The sequence below is a fragment of the Palaemon carinicauda genome, chromosome 1 (genome assembly GCF_036898095.1).
Source record: "Palaemon carinicauda isolate YSFRI2023 chromosome 1, ASM3689809v2, whole genome shotgun sequence".
Classification (NCBI taxonomy): Eukaryota; Metazoa; Arthropoda; class Malacostraca; order Decapoda; family Palaemonidae; genus Palaemon; species Palaemon carinicauda.
In genome coordinates this window covers 63,396,607-63,411,606 of record NC_090725.1, presented here as the reverse complement: position 1 = coordinate 63,411,606, position 15,000 = coordinate 63,396,607, and positions in this window count along the sequence as shown.

Genomic DNA, 15,000 nt, shown 5'->3' with positions numbered 1-15,000 from the left:
CCTTGGATCTCCCTTAGGCTAATATAAGTTTCTTGGCTGCGGGTGATCCGTCACTAAAGCAAGGTTGGTAGGACCCTCTTTTGTCCCTTCCCCCTCTATCTCCGTAATGGCCTAGCCATTACAGTACTGTACGTCGTTCTACATCTGGACCTAGTATAGGTTAGGATGTGGAATTGACTCAGCCCCTTGCCGGCCGGCAGAACTGCCAGCCGGCAAGTGTCTTATATTTTGAGTGCTGCCCCGACCTCCCTTGGTCCCTCATCCATGCCTGCCTGTAGAGCCAGACGGCATTGGTCAGGAAGCCTGAATTAGATTCTCCCCTTCCTTATATGCACTCTTTCGGATTGTTGGGCTTGGAGGTAGTGTACACTCTTATCCCGGCATCCATCCTATTTTTCTTCTAGTGCTGTACCCGACCCTGCTGCCGGCCTATGAGGCCGGCAGCCGGGCGGGTGTAGTCATCTGGTTCTTTTGCTGCCGGCTGGCATCGGTCCTGTACCTTTGCCGGCCGGCTAATGTCAGCCCTTGTCTGCCGGTCACCAAGAGTGTGGCCGGCAGCTGGGTACTACCTTGTGTAGTTGCCGGCCGGCAGCCATTGCCGGCAGACATTGGCTGTTGCCGGCCGGCAGTTGCTGCCGGCCGGCACATGCATTTGAACCAGAGCTCTGCCGCCTTATAGCTGTTAAGTAGTATACTTTGAAGCTAGTTATGTTGTGTGCCCGCCGGCAGGTATCCTCCTATACTGTACTAGTATTCTTCAGTATAACATATACAGTAAGAAGAAAACTATGGTATGGGTTTTGGTACAGCACTGTGTGTTCTAACACTTTTGTGTTTTCTTGCACAGTCCTTTGCTGTTGCCCTACAGATAGGAAAGTGAGTTCTTTCCTGTCTATTATCCAGGATTTTAAAATCATTGCTTAGGTGTGAGCTTCACCTGTTTCCTCTGGAAACCTTGCATTGGTTACTCTAGAAGAGATTAACCATTTGATTTTATTATCTGGAAGGCTGTAACAATGGGTTGTGAGGGAAACACAAGTGTGTGTCTTTCCTTTATGAATTGTTATGCTATACTATGCATATCCAGTGATACATAGTTCACTTGATACTCATGGAAATTTCTTCTCTTTACAGGAGGACCCTCCGAAGTGCGGAAATGTTTTCTGCAACGTCCGCAGCAAGAACCTCTGCGGACATGAGTTTTGTAGGAGACACGCAGCATGCGCTCTCTCCAAGGATGATCTCCAGTATTGGAACCCTCAGGTAGGTGCTGTGTGCACTAACCTGAGTACTGAGGCTTTTGATTCCCCTAGGACGGCGGAATCAAGGGATATAGCAAGGGAGAAGCTTCGTACCTGGGTAAGGGGCTTCCAAAAGAACACCTCTGGGGTTTATCTTCCAAGTGAGAAGATGAGGGCGTATCTTTTCCCTAAGGCATCAGCTGATGCAGTGATTCCCCAGCCTCAAGAGGAGATCCCCCAAGGTCAGATCCAGGTGGATGCTGAAGTCGCGGTCGCGATGCAAGACATCCAGTTAAATGACAGGATGTCTGACGTGGACGAGCGTTTGGAAGAAGACCTCCTGGCAGAAGGCCAGGATGAAGTTCAAGCCCCGGACGTCGTAGAGGAAGAGGTCGATGAGGTGTCGGCTACTCCGGTTCAGATTCCGGAGCCTATTCCCTCAACATCGGCCGGTCTCCCAGTAGAGCTGGGACAGGCCCTCTCTTCGATTGTTGGAATGATCCAAAAATGCAGAAGGAGAATCAGGAGAAGGCGGCTACTATGGAACTGCGGATGCAGTGCCTTGCAGAATCACATGGGCCCCAGAAAAGGCTCAGTGTGAAAGACCTTCCCTTGTGCTCAGATGCTAACCCATGGAGGTATGCTGAGCACATGCCGATGACGACTGGAAAGATCGTCATTTCGGATAAGCTGGGCTCAGTTCCCCTAGAGGAGGTTGAATTCTGGCCCAGCAAGGCATCATATCCGGACTGTTATGTACGGCTGAGAAAGGAACCAGCTTCAAGGGAAGAGACAGAGCCAAAGGAGGTCATAGTGATGGACCATGCTAAGGCTCAAGCTCTACTTTCATCCTCGATGAAGGAGAGGGGCTTCTCTAACTCGAAGGTAGCTGCATTGAGCAAGAAGCTCCCTTCCTTTGTGTCCTCTCCTGCTAGAGCCTTCCCCTTTTTACAGAAAGGGTTTGCGGCTGTCCTAAAAGCAGTCGAGGCCGGCAAGCCTTGCCCCTCCCTGGAGGAGTGTAAACCCTTGTCGCTGGCCCTGCCTATGGACCACAAAGACTGGAAGGACGTCTATCTGACGTTCTCAGTGGGAAAGTTGGAGGCTGATATTGCCGGACGGCAATTCGGCGAGGAACTCCCCAAGCTGTTTGACTTTCTTTTGCGAAGAGAGTTCGAGACAAAAGAAAGACTGGCTGCCTCAATGTCTCTTCAGACTACTCTTGAGACGATGGCAAGTGACCCCAAGGTCCATGAAATGTTCATGGTGGTGGCTAAGACTCACCTGGCCACGGTGACGAAGGACCTTTATGGCTTCGTCAAGGCGAGGAGAGCTTGTAGGGAGTTCGTGTTCACCGGGGCTACGGTGAGGCACGAGCCAAGGAAATTAATCTCCTCCAACATTTGGGGAAAAGACCTTTTCCCTACCGATGTGGTCAAAGAAGTTGTTGATAAGGCCGCTGTGGAGAATAGAAACCTTCTCCAGAAGTGGGGCCTGGCTATCAAAAGAAAGTCTTCCCCGGATGAAGGTCCTCAACCAAAGAGGAAGAATATGAGGACTAGGCTACCGTCTCGGCCAGCCAAGCCCTCTAGACAGCAACAGCAACTGCAATTGCCATTGCCTCCAGTGCCCCAGATGGTGGCACAAACCCCAACCACTTTTCAGTGGGTACCCCAGGTTGTGCCGAGTCAGTCCACGGCATTCACCCCAACGTTCGAAGGACAGTCTTCTTCCTTTCGAGCAAAGCCTAGAGGAGCAGCCAGAGGCTCGTCTAGGCGCCCCTCAAGGGGAAGGGGATTCAGGGGTGGTCGTGGTCAGGGAGGCAAGACCTCAGGACGGCAGTCCAAGTGAAATGATACCGGAAGGAGGGAGACTGATGAAATTTTGGGATCGATGGACCTTCGATCCCTGGGCCCACAGCCTACTCAAGAATGGACTGGGCTGGAGCTGGTACAGCACTCCACCCCCGTGCCTTCGGTTTTTCCAACACTCCACCCCCGTTCTGGAGGAGTACGTTCAAGAACTGTTGGAGAAAAAGGTGATCCGAAAGGTGAAGTCCATCAAATTCCAAGGGAGGCTTTTTTGTGTTCCCAAGAAAGACTCGGAAAAGCTCAGAGTCATTCTGGACTTGTCGCCACTCAACAAGTTCATAGTGAATTGCAAATTCAAAATGCTAACACTGCAACACATAAGGACCTTATTGCCCAAGAGGGCATACTCAGTCTCTATAGACTTGTCAGACGCCTATTGGCACATTCCAATCAGCCGTCGACTCTCCCCCTACCTAGGGTTCAGGCTACAACGGAGACTTTACGCCTTCAGAGCCATGCCATTCGGGCTAAACATAGCCCGAAGGATTTTCACGAAGCTGGCGAGCGCAGCTCTCAAACAATTACGCCTAAAGGGAATTCAGGTAGTAGCCTACCTGGACGACTGGCTGGTGTGGGCAGCATCCGAGACAGAATGCTTGCAAGCTTCCAGTCAAGTGATCCAGTTCCTAGAGTACCTAGGCTTCAAGATCAACAGAAAAAAGTCTCGACTTTCTCCATCTCAAAAAGTTCCAGTGGCTGGGAATCCACTGGGACCTTTTGTCACACCGTTTCTCCATCCCGGCGAAGAAAAGGAAGGAGATAGCGGGTTCTGTCAAGAGACTTCTAGATTCCGAAAGGATATCAAGACGCGAACAGGAGAGGGTACTAGGCTCTCTCCAGTTTGCTTCGGTGACAGACCCAGTGCTAAGAGCACAGCTAAAGGATGGAACCGGAGTTTGGAGAAGGTATGCATCAAACGCGCGAAGAGATCTGAGAAGACCAGTGCCGCCTCGGCTACGTACTCTTCTCAGGCCTTGGTCCCAAGCCAGACATCTAAAGAAGTCGGTTCTTCTTCAGCCACCTCCCCCGTCGATGACGATTCACTCAGACGCCTCAAAGGAGGGATGGGGAGGTCTCTCTCATCGGAAAAAAGTCCAGGGGACTTGGTCCAAGGTATTCAGGACCTTTCACATAAACTTTCTAGAAGTTATGGCAGTGCTCCTTACCTTAAAGAAAGTCTCCCTGCGTCACTTGATCCACATAAGATTGGTGATGGACAGCAAGGTAGTTGTGAGATGCTTGAATCGACAAGGGTCGAGGTCACCACCTCTCAACCAGGTGATGTTGGCCATTTTCCGATTGGCGGAAAAGAAGAAGTGGTACCTGTCGGCAGTTCACCTTCAAGGAGTCCGCAACGTGACAGCGGACACTCTATCCAGGATCACACCGATGGAGTCTGAATGGTCCTTAGACGCAGGATCATTCTCCTTCATTCTGAATCAAGTCCCAGAACTGCAGATAGACCTCTTTGCGACGAAAGACAACAAGAAGTTGCCCCTGTACGTGTCCCCGTACGAGGACCCCTTAGCAGAAGCAGTGGAAGCGATGTCCCTCGACTGGAACAGATGGTCCAGGATTTATCTGTTCCCCTCTCACAACCTTCTGTTGAGGGTCCTCAACAAACTGAGATCCTTCAAGGGGGTAGCGGCAATAGTGGCCCACAAGTGGCCGAACAGCATGTGGTTCCCCTTGGCGTTGGAACTACAAGCTGAAGTTTGTGCCGCTACCACATCCAATTCTGACCCAGCGAGTCCAGAAGTCGACTGTCTGCGCTTCATTACAGAAAACCCAGACCCTGCAGCTCATGATTTTCTCTCCCTTGCGGTGAGAAAGCGTTTCGGGATTTCGAAAGCCAGCATAGACTTCCTAGAGGAATATAAGTGCAAATCGACTAGAAGGCAATATGAGTTATCTTGGAGAAAATGGGTGGCCTTTGTCAAGGCGAAGAATCCGCAGGAGATCTCGACAGACTTCTGCTTATCTTTCTTCATCCACCTCCATGGTCAAGGGTTGGCAGCTAACACGATTTCAGTGTGTAAGTCTGCTTTGATGAGACCCATTTTATATGCCTTCCAGGTCGACCTAGGTAACGAGATCTTTAATAAAGTTCCGAAAGCCTGCGCTAGGCTCAGACCTTCAGCACCTCCAAAGCCCATTTCATGGTCTTTAGACAAAGTTCTTCATTTCGCTTCCCTGTTGAGCAATGAAGAATGTGCATTAAAGGATTTGACACAAAAAGTTATTTTCCTATTTGCACTCGCGTCCGGGGCCAGGGTTAGTGAGATCGTAGCCCTCTCGAGAGAGGCAGGTCGTGTTCAGTTCCTGGATGGGGGGGAACTGAACCTGTTTCCGGATCCTACGTTTCTCGCCAAGAATGAGTTACCCACCAACAGGTGGGGTCCCTGGAGAATCTGCCCTCTGAAAGAAGATGCATCTCTATGTCCAGTAGAATGCCTAAAGGTCTATCTTTGTAGAACTTCAGACTTCAAGGGTGGTCAACTATTCAGGGGAGAAACATCAGGCTCAAATTTATCTCTGAATCAACTCAGAGCAAAAATCACATATTTTATTCGCAGAGCGGATCCTGACAGTACACCCGCAGGTCACGATCCGAGGAAAGTTGCCTCATCCGTAAATTTCTTTAATTGTATGGACTTTGAACATCTCCGTTCATACACTGGCTGGAAGTCGTCCAGAGTTCTTTCGCCACTATGCGAAGCAAGTAGAGGAACTAAAGAGATCTGTGGTAGCAGTGGGTCGTGTTGTTAACCCTACTGTTTGACTCTGCGAGGAACAGTGGTCTTAATTGGGACGATTAAGTCCAGGGTGAGTGTGCAGGTACATACTGTACTACAAACTGAATGAGGGCACCGAGTGCCCACATAGACTGTTCCTTTTTCAAAGGTGAACCTAGCATAAGTGGACACATGTGTGCCGAGCGTTTCTAACGCTAATGTGATTGATTTGTATTACAGACTTTTATGACTTGATACCTCGGTATCTTAAAAAAGTGGCATTTGATGTTTTTTCTTTCAGATAAACAAGTTCTGTTTACTATCACACTTATGCTTAAAGTTTTAGGTTATTCTCTTTATATATATATATATATATATATATATATATATATATATATATATATATATATATATATATATATATAATTGTTGTTAACCTGTCTATTTATTGTCTGTCAATAAACTTGTTCTTGAGAACCTTGCGTCTCTTTCACCTGTGTCAATTTATTGGTATAATTGAGCATTTGTTCTATGTACCTTATCTGGGATAATTCTAATAGAATTGTTCTTTTATGCAAGCTATGTTGCATTGGTTTATGAAGTCCCTTAATGGGAGGACTCCGTCCCATAAAGGGACGAGGGCGGTATTATTAGTTTCTTCCTATGCGGATATAAACCTTTGTCCAATACAAGTATTGTGCGGATTACTGGTCAATATTTCATATTGACGCAGTGGTTCTTTACAAACTATGCTTTACTTAATATAGGGCGAGACCACTATATTAGCTTGCCTGATATTCATACATAGGTATATGTACTCTTCGAGACTTTTCCAGAGTCTAGTAGGACTCTTCCCTGTAGGGGGCAGGAAGCTCTAACATGATTTATAGTTAGTTGAAAAGATGTATAACGGTAACATATTAGGTCTCTAGGTCTAGTCGACCGGGAAAAATTACCTCCGGGGAGTACGGCACGTTCTGAGAATCCACAGATACAGTAATGCTCTGGTATACTTCCATCAGGAAGTTTTTGAGCGAAGCGAAAAATCTATTTTTGGGTGAGATGGCCATGTCGTCCTGATGGAAGTTCCTATAGGGTAGCTTCCTAGGGTATATTACAACTACGGCGATATTCCCAGAGAATTTACCTTAAGGTACCAGAATTCTAACTCCTGTAGCGAATATCCCTCCTGAAAGGGATATCGCGACATATCAGAGGACGTATTCTTGACACGCCACATGGCAATCTGCATCCCGAACAGAGATTCGTCTCGCAGGGGGCAATTGGCAAGAAACGAATTCGGGAAAGAAAAAGGGGGAGCCGCTCCCAAGGCTCCCTATCTCCCGATTCGTAAGCGTGCCTGGCGCCAATCCTGGCGCCATCTGTATTCCTTGTAGCGTACACGAGGTGCTACAGATACTGTATGTAGGGAGGGGTCCAACAGCCCTTTCTTAGAAAGGCAAGGGCGGGTCCATCAGAACGACATGGCCATCTCACCCAAAAATAGATTTTTTGCTTCGCTCAAAATCCGTTATATATATATATATATATATATATATATATATATATATATATATATATATATATATATATATATATATATATATATTTAAATATATATATAAATAAATATACATATATAAATATATATATATATATATATATATATATATATATATATATATATATATATATATATATATATATATATATATATATATATATATATATATATATATATATATATATATATATATATATATATATATATATATTGTGATGCCTTCTTTTCTCACATCACTAGGTTCTTTCAATATATCCACCTTATAACTATCTACTCTTGAATAAGTGGAGCGATAGCCTATGAAACAGCAAAAATAACTCAAATGTCAACAAGAAGGTCGAAACAAACCATGTGTATTACAAAAATATATCTATTCACAAAAAAGGACACCACTATAATTGTATAATCACCTTAAAAAGGAAAGACCGTTCATATTACAAATAAAACACAATCTCCTAGCTAACGTTTATACCGACAGCAGGAGAGAAAGTGATAGAAAAAGATGAGAATTCATGAACACCACTATTAAACCACATTTATACGACAGGAAAGGATACCGAGAGAAAGATTCCTTAATCCTAGCCAAACACGGAGATTCCGTGAATTTAACATTTGATCAGAAACACGCACATTCTCCAGCGTAAATAATTAAAGCAGACAGATGAATCAAAAAAATTAATGCGTCGAAGCTGTGGGGCAGCTACGGAACTCCTACAACCTTTCGGGTCGCACACATAGAATCAATCTTCCTCGAGTTGACCCGTCAGCGAAACTCTTCAACACGACTTTTATCCCGAACATAGTACAATTATAGTAAGGTTAAATAGCTTACTCTTCTTCGTAGCTGAAGCGCAGAATAATGACCTCAAGGATGTAATGGACTTGGCGGAGGAGGCATAGGCAATGCAACAACATACAATTATCAACAGTCTCCTGCGACTACCACTGAAGCACGGACACCTGAGCACTACGTCTCACTCAAGCCAGGAAGGAGAAACACCAAATCTCTTTCTCCTTTCTCTCACACAGGGGAGTAAGTCAGTTGCCGACACTGCCGTAAGTTTTGTCCCACACATCCAAGAATCCTTCTGTCGGGAGGCCGCACACAGAACTCCTGTCTTGTGGATTTTCCCCTTCGACGAAAGCCCACCGCCAACTGGTAACTGTTGGACACGCCCACTCGTTCTCGCAAATATGAAAAAAAAAAAAAAACATACACAGACGAGAGGGTCCAACAAACTTATCAGGAAACAACCTCCTAAACGAAGTGATTAAATAATCAATGTGGAAACCAAAAATCATCAATTGCAGATATCTAAGTTACTGTAAATACATTACAAAGTTACGGTAAATAACTGGCATTAAAAACCAAAAGCAAGAATAAATTAATAAAGTCAATAATGATAATATCAAAGTTACTGTAAATACCATAAAAAGTTACGGTAAATAACTGGCAACCAAAACCAGAAGCAAGAATAAATTAATGAAGTCAATAATAATGATATCAATTTAACTGCGCTGCCTTACTGCTCCCCCCCCCCCTTTAAATGAAAAAAAAAAATGTTTTTTCAAGGGAAACACATACTCAAGTCACATATATATCTCAAATTAACCTACCACCATTAATATATCAATTAAACCTATCTTATTAACCAAAATCACCCTATTGCTGTTACGGCAATGAATATATAACACCACATTTCAATAGACTTTCATTTTACTAACACCTGTTTTAAATTTTGTTTCTATTAAACTTTGTTGAGAGCCAGACACCTGAAAATTCTGTTTTAATATGATTAATTTACCCTACCAACCTCAGTGGGGAAAAGCCCTAGAAAGGGCATCCGGTATCACATTATCCTTACCAGAGATATGCTTGATCCTCAGGTTATATTCTTGTAGGAACAGACTCCAGTGTAGTATTCGCCGATTCTTATCTTTACACCTATTTAAAAATACCAATGGGTTATGGTTAGTGTAGATGTCAATGGGATACATCGTTGGATTCAAGTACACATCAAAGTGTTCGACCGCCTTGACCAAACACAAGGCCTCCTTTTCGATGGTCGAATACCTTCTTTGTGCGGCTATCAACTTTCTCGAAAAATAAGCTACAGGATGAAGGATCCAATCCTCTCCCTCCTGTAACAAAACTGCACCAATGCCAACATCGCTGGCATCCGTGGCCAAGGAAAAAGCCTTAGGAAAATCTGGAGACCTTAGAACTGGATAACTGGTCATTAGAGTTTTGAGCTTCTCATAAGCTCCCATACATCCATCGCCCCTGATAAATGCCACATCCTTCTGCAATAAATTTGTTAGTGGGGCGGCCAGATCTGCAAAATTTTTCACGAAACGCCTGTAGTACCCCACCATTCCAAGGAATTTTCGGACGTCTCTCTTATTCTTAGGAATTGGGAATTCTGTAATGGCTTCCACATTTGCCTGTTTCACAGATACCTTGCCCAACCCTACTTCGTGTCCCAGGTACACTATTTTTGCACGGGCAAACTCACTTTTCTTTAGGTTTATAACTAACACAGCTTTCTTCAGTTCCTCAAAGAGGGATCTAATACGCTTAATATGAGACTCCCAGTCATCGCTGTAAATAACTACATCGTCAATATAAACGACACAACCTTCTACCTTACTGGTGACCAGATTCATTAGCCGCTGGAACGTGGCGGCGGCGTTTTTCATGCCGAACGGCATTACTTTACACTCATACAAACCGTCCCCAGTTACGAATGCAGATACCTCTTGAGCACGTGGAGTCAGACCTATCTGCCAATATCCTTTTAATAATTCAAACTTAATAATATATTTCGCAGAGCCGATTCTATCTATACAATCCTCCACCCTTGGTAAAGGATAAGAATCAGTTTTGGTAACTTCATTCAGCCTTCTGTAATCGAAGCACAACCGATGCTGGTCACTCTCCTTCTTAACTAGAACCACAGGAGAACTCCACAGACTACTACTGGGTTTTATCAGGTCGTGATCGAGCATGTAATTCACCTCTGCTTGCACAATTTTCCTCTTGAAGGGATTCAGCCTGTAAGGACATTGCTTAATCAGACTGGTATTATCAACTTCAACGTCGTGCTCCAAAAGGCGAGTTCTGCCAGGGGAATCATGAAACAAAAATTTATATTGGTTAATTAAACTCACTAATGATTTCACCTGAGTTTCTTCTAAATGTTGAAGCTTTTCCTGTAAAGTATCAATTATTGTTGAATTCTCAGAAAGGTTACTCAATTCCACAGGATTTTTCAAATTATCCTGATCAAATTTATCTATCCTCATGGACGTTTACTACAGCTACCGGATCTACTGTACCTTTTCTGTTCACATATGGTTTCAGCATATTCACATGGCAAATCTGGATCTTCCTCCTCCTCTGAGGATTTTCGATTACATAATCAACTTCAAACAATTTCTTTAAAATCTTCCATGTGCCTGAAAACTGGGCTTTTAACATATTCCCTGGGAGGGGAAGAAGGACTAAAACCTGATCACCAACCTCAAATGAACGTGACTTTGTGCCTAAGTCGTACTGAAATTTCATCAGAGATTGACTGGTTACCAAATTATTCCGAGCGAACTCCCAGGCCCTTCGTAGTTTCTCCTGTAAATTAGAAAAATAGTCAATAACATTAATCTCATTTATACCATTACTTTCTAAATGTTCCCTCACCACATCAAGGGGGCCTCGTACATTATGCCCAAACACCAACTGGAATGGGGAAATCCGAGAGACTCATTAGGCATTGCCCTAATGGCAAACAGAGCATAAGGGACCTCTTTGTCCCACTCCGTACCATGTTCATAACAAAATTTTTTTAATACCGACTTTAACGTTTGGTGCAAACGTTCGACTTGACCTTGACTCTCAGGGTGGTACGGCGACCACGTAATATGTTTCACTCTGAGCTCTGACATTTTCCTTCTGAACGTCCTACTTGTGAAATTTGTCCCACAATAACTCTGGAGGACCTTTGGGATACTGAATTTGGTGAAGAAGTTTATCAACGCCTCCACTACCTTTTCTACCCTCACACTCCTAAGCGGGATAGCTTCCGGGTACCTGGACATTTTATCTATTAATGTTAATAGATATTCACATCCTCTGCGCGTCTGTGGGAGGGGTCCTACCACATCTATAATTACCTCTCTGAAATGTTCTCCCACAGCAGGAATGGGAATCAGCGGGGCTTTCGGAATTTTCCGATTTGGTTTGCCGACCTGTTGGCACACCTGACACGACGATACAAACCTCTTCACATCCCGGTGTATCCTTGGCCAGAGTTATAATTCTGCTAACTTCTGGAAGCATTCACGTACCCTAAAATGTCCCGACAAACTGCTTTCGTGAGCCAAGCTTAATAACTTTTCTCTATACCTTTTAGGAACCAATCACTGCCTTTTCACTTCTACTTTATCGTCTGGAACTTCCCTGGCTCGACTGACCCGATACAACAAATCATTGATCCTGAAAAAGAAAGGTTTTGTAATATCCTCAAAAGCAGCCTCGTCATTATCAGTGTGAAATTTTTAATTCTGAGCCTGTCTGAAAGCCTCAGAATCCCAATATCAAAATCACCTACCTCTTTGGCACGAGAACGAGTCGTTACACCATAGGTTTTGCGTCCCCTGTACCTGAAAATGAAGTCAAGGTTAATATCGGGAAGGGACATATTTCTCTCCTCGAAGCCAGATCATTTGCATACAAGCAATCAATATCAGAGACAAGTAAACTGTCTACAACAGCCAATCTCACCTGCCCTTTAAACTTTTTCGTCTTCAAAAAGAAGGTTTCAATTGCGTAGGAATTCACCGTATTCGGGAAACCCCCCAACACCAAAAATTCATTATTTAATATACTTGATTCGGGGGCACGGCAGTACGGACAATTGACGACTGAGCTACCCCAGAATCTCTCAAAATACTTATTTTCTTACCTGGACCATTCGCCGGACCTGAAGATAGCCTGCTGTTGAAGGTGTATTTGGAAAATAGTCATTGATTACTATTAGTATGGGCATTACCGCTACTATCATTACCACTAGGGACGTCTTCCGGCGACTTTACCTCTTTACCGAAAGCTTTATTAACTACCATAACTGGCAGTCTATTTCCTCGATTCAAGTAGTTTCTCATGGCATTACAGTTGGCCTTGACATGACCCCTTCTGTTGCACCAGAAGCACTGGACCTCTCTACTTCAATTATCTTGCGTACTGTCATTAACAGGGGGATTGTTATTTCGGAAAACCTAATTTCTGCAAACAAGACTATTCTTACTAGTAAAATTACTACTTCGGGGACTACCCCGACTACCGCTACTACTAAAGTTATATCCTAGATTCTCATTCTTTTTAGATTCTTTTTTCTTACCATAGTTGGGCTGTAGCCAGCTGTTACCATCATCACCTGCTTTATTAGAGGTTGTCAGTTTACCCTCCTGACGATGAGTCAGTGCATACTCGTCGGCTGCTATGGCCACTTCCTGCAACACATCTAATTTAAGTTCCTCCAAATGAGCTTGAAGGTCCCGAGACAAAGAAAGTTTGAATTCTTCAACCAACATGAGCTCCCTCAGTTGGTCGAAATCACTCACCTCTCGGGACTTGATCCAGTCATTAAAATACTGCTCCTTCTTCCGAGCAAATTCCACAAATGTACTGTCATGGGTTTTCCTGAAGTTTCAAATCTTTTGGCGGTACGCCTCCGGCACCAAATCATATGCCTTGAGTATGATTGCCTTAACAGTGTCATAATCAGAAGATAATTCTTCACTCAACCCATTATATACTCGCTGGGCCTTACCCTTAAACCTGCACTGGACCAAAGAGGTCCACATATCCACGGACCATTCTATTTTCCGGGCGACCCGTTCAAATGAACTGAAAAATTAAGACACGCTCGCCTCTTCGAGATTGGGAACAATTTTGATACCCCCATCAAGTTAAATTTACCTTTCTCATTAGGCCCTTCAGGAGAATCAACACTACCTTCTTTTGATTTTAGCTCCAACTTTAGTTGCAAAACCTTTATCTCGTGGGCTCTTTGCTCAATTTCATATAACCTTTCTCTTCTCTCTCTCTCTCTCTCTCTCTCTCTCTCTCTCTCTCTCTCTCTCTCTCTCTCTCTCTCTCTCTCTGTAGCCTGAAATTGGAGAGCCTGATACTCCATCTCCCTAATCCTAACTTGCTACCTCAACACTAAGAGCTTTACCTCTGCATATTCTCCCTGATCATTCATTTCACTCTGATCCTGCTTTTCCACCAGTACATTTTTCCTAGCTAGAGCTTCCTGGTACTCTTTCACTGCAGCCAATACTTGTTTTAGTAAGGGACCCTTCCTAATATCAGTAGCTAATCTCAAGTCAAGCAACACGGCAACCTGCCAAAACTCATCCCTTTTCAACTCAAAAATCCGATACTCCCAATCTGGCCTTTCCAAAAGGTCTACTAAGGAAATCTCTATCGACATTTTTCTAATTAAGCGAGGCCTATTTACGAAACACAAATTTTACCTAAGCAGTCCCCTTATACACCCTGTAACCTTCCTGTTAAAATTTCAAGTCACTTTACTGTTCCATTAAGGTGGATCCTGGCAAGGTCGCCAAATTTATGTGACGCCTTCTTTTCTTACGTCACTAGGTTCTTTCAATATATCCACCTTATAACTATCTACTCCTGAATAAGTGGAACGATAGCCCATGAAACAGCAAAAATAACTCAAATGTCAACAAGAAGGTCGAAATAAACCAATGTATTACAAAAATATATTTATTCACAAAATAGGTGCACCACTATAATTGTATAATCACCTTAAAAAGGAAAGACCATTCATATTACAAATAAAACACAATCTCCTAGCTAACGTTCATACCTACAGTAGGAGAGAAAGTGATAGAAAAAGATGAGAATTCAAGAACACCACTATTAAACCACATTTATACGACAGGAAAGGATAACGAGAGAAAGACCCCTTAATCCTAGCCAAACACGGCGATTCTGTGAATCTGATATTTGCTCAAAAACACGCACATTCACCAGTGTAAATAATTAAAGCAGACAGATGAATCAATAACAATAATGCGTTGAAACTGTGGGGCAGCTACGGGACTCCTACAACCTTTTGGGTCACACATATAAAGTCAATCTTCCTCGAGCTGACCCGTCAGCGAAACTCTTTAACACGACTTTTATCCCAAACATAGTACAATTATAGTAAGGTTAAATAGCTTACTCTTCTTCGTAGCTGAAGCGCATAATAACGACATCAAGGATGTAATGGACTTGGCGGAGGAGGCATAGGCGATGCAACAACATACAATTATCAACAGTCTCCTGTGACTACCACTGAACCACGGACACCTGAGCACTACGTCTCACTCAGGCCAGGAAGGAGAAACGCCAAATCTCTTTCTCCTTTTTCTCACACAGGGGAGTAAGTCTGTTGCCGACACTGCCGTAAGTTTTGTCCCGCACGTCCAAGAATCCTTCTGTCGGGAGGCCGCACACAGAACTCCTGACTTGTGGATTTTCCCCTTCGACGAAAGCACACTGCCAACTTGTAACTGCT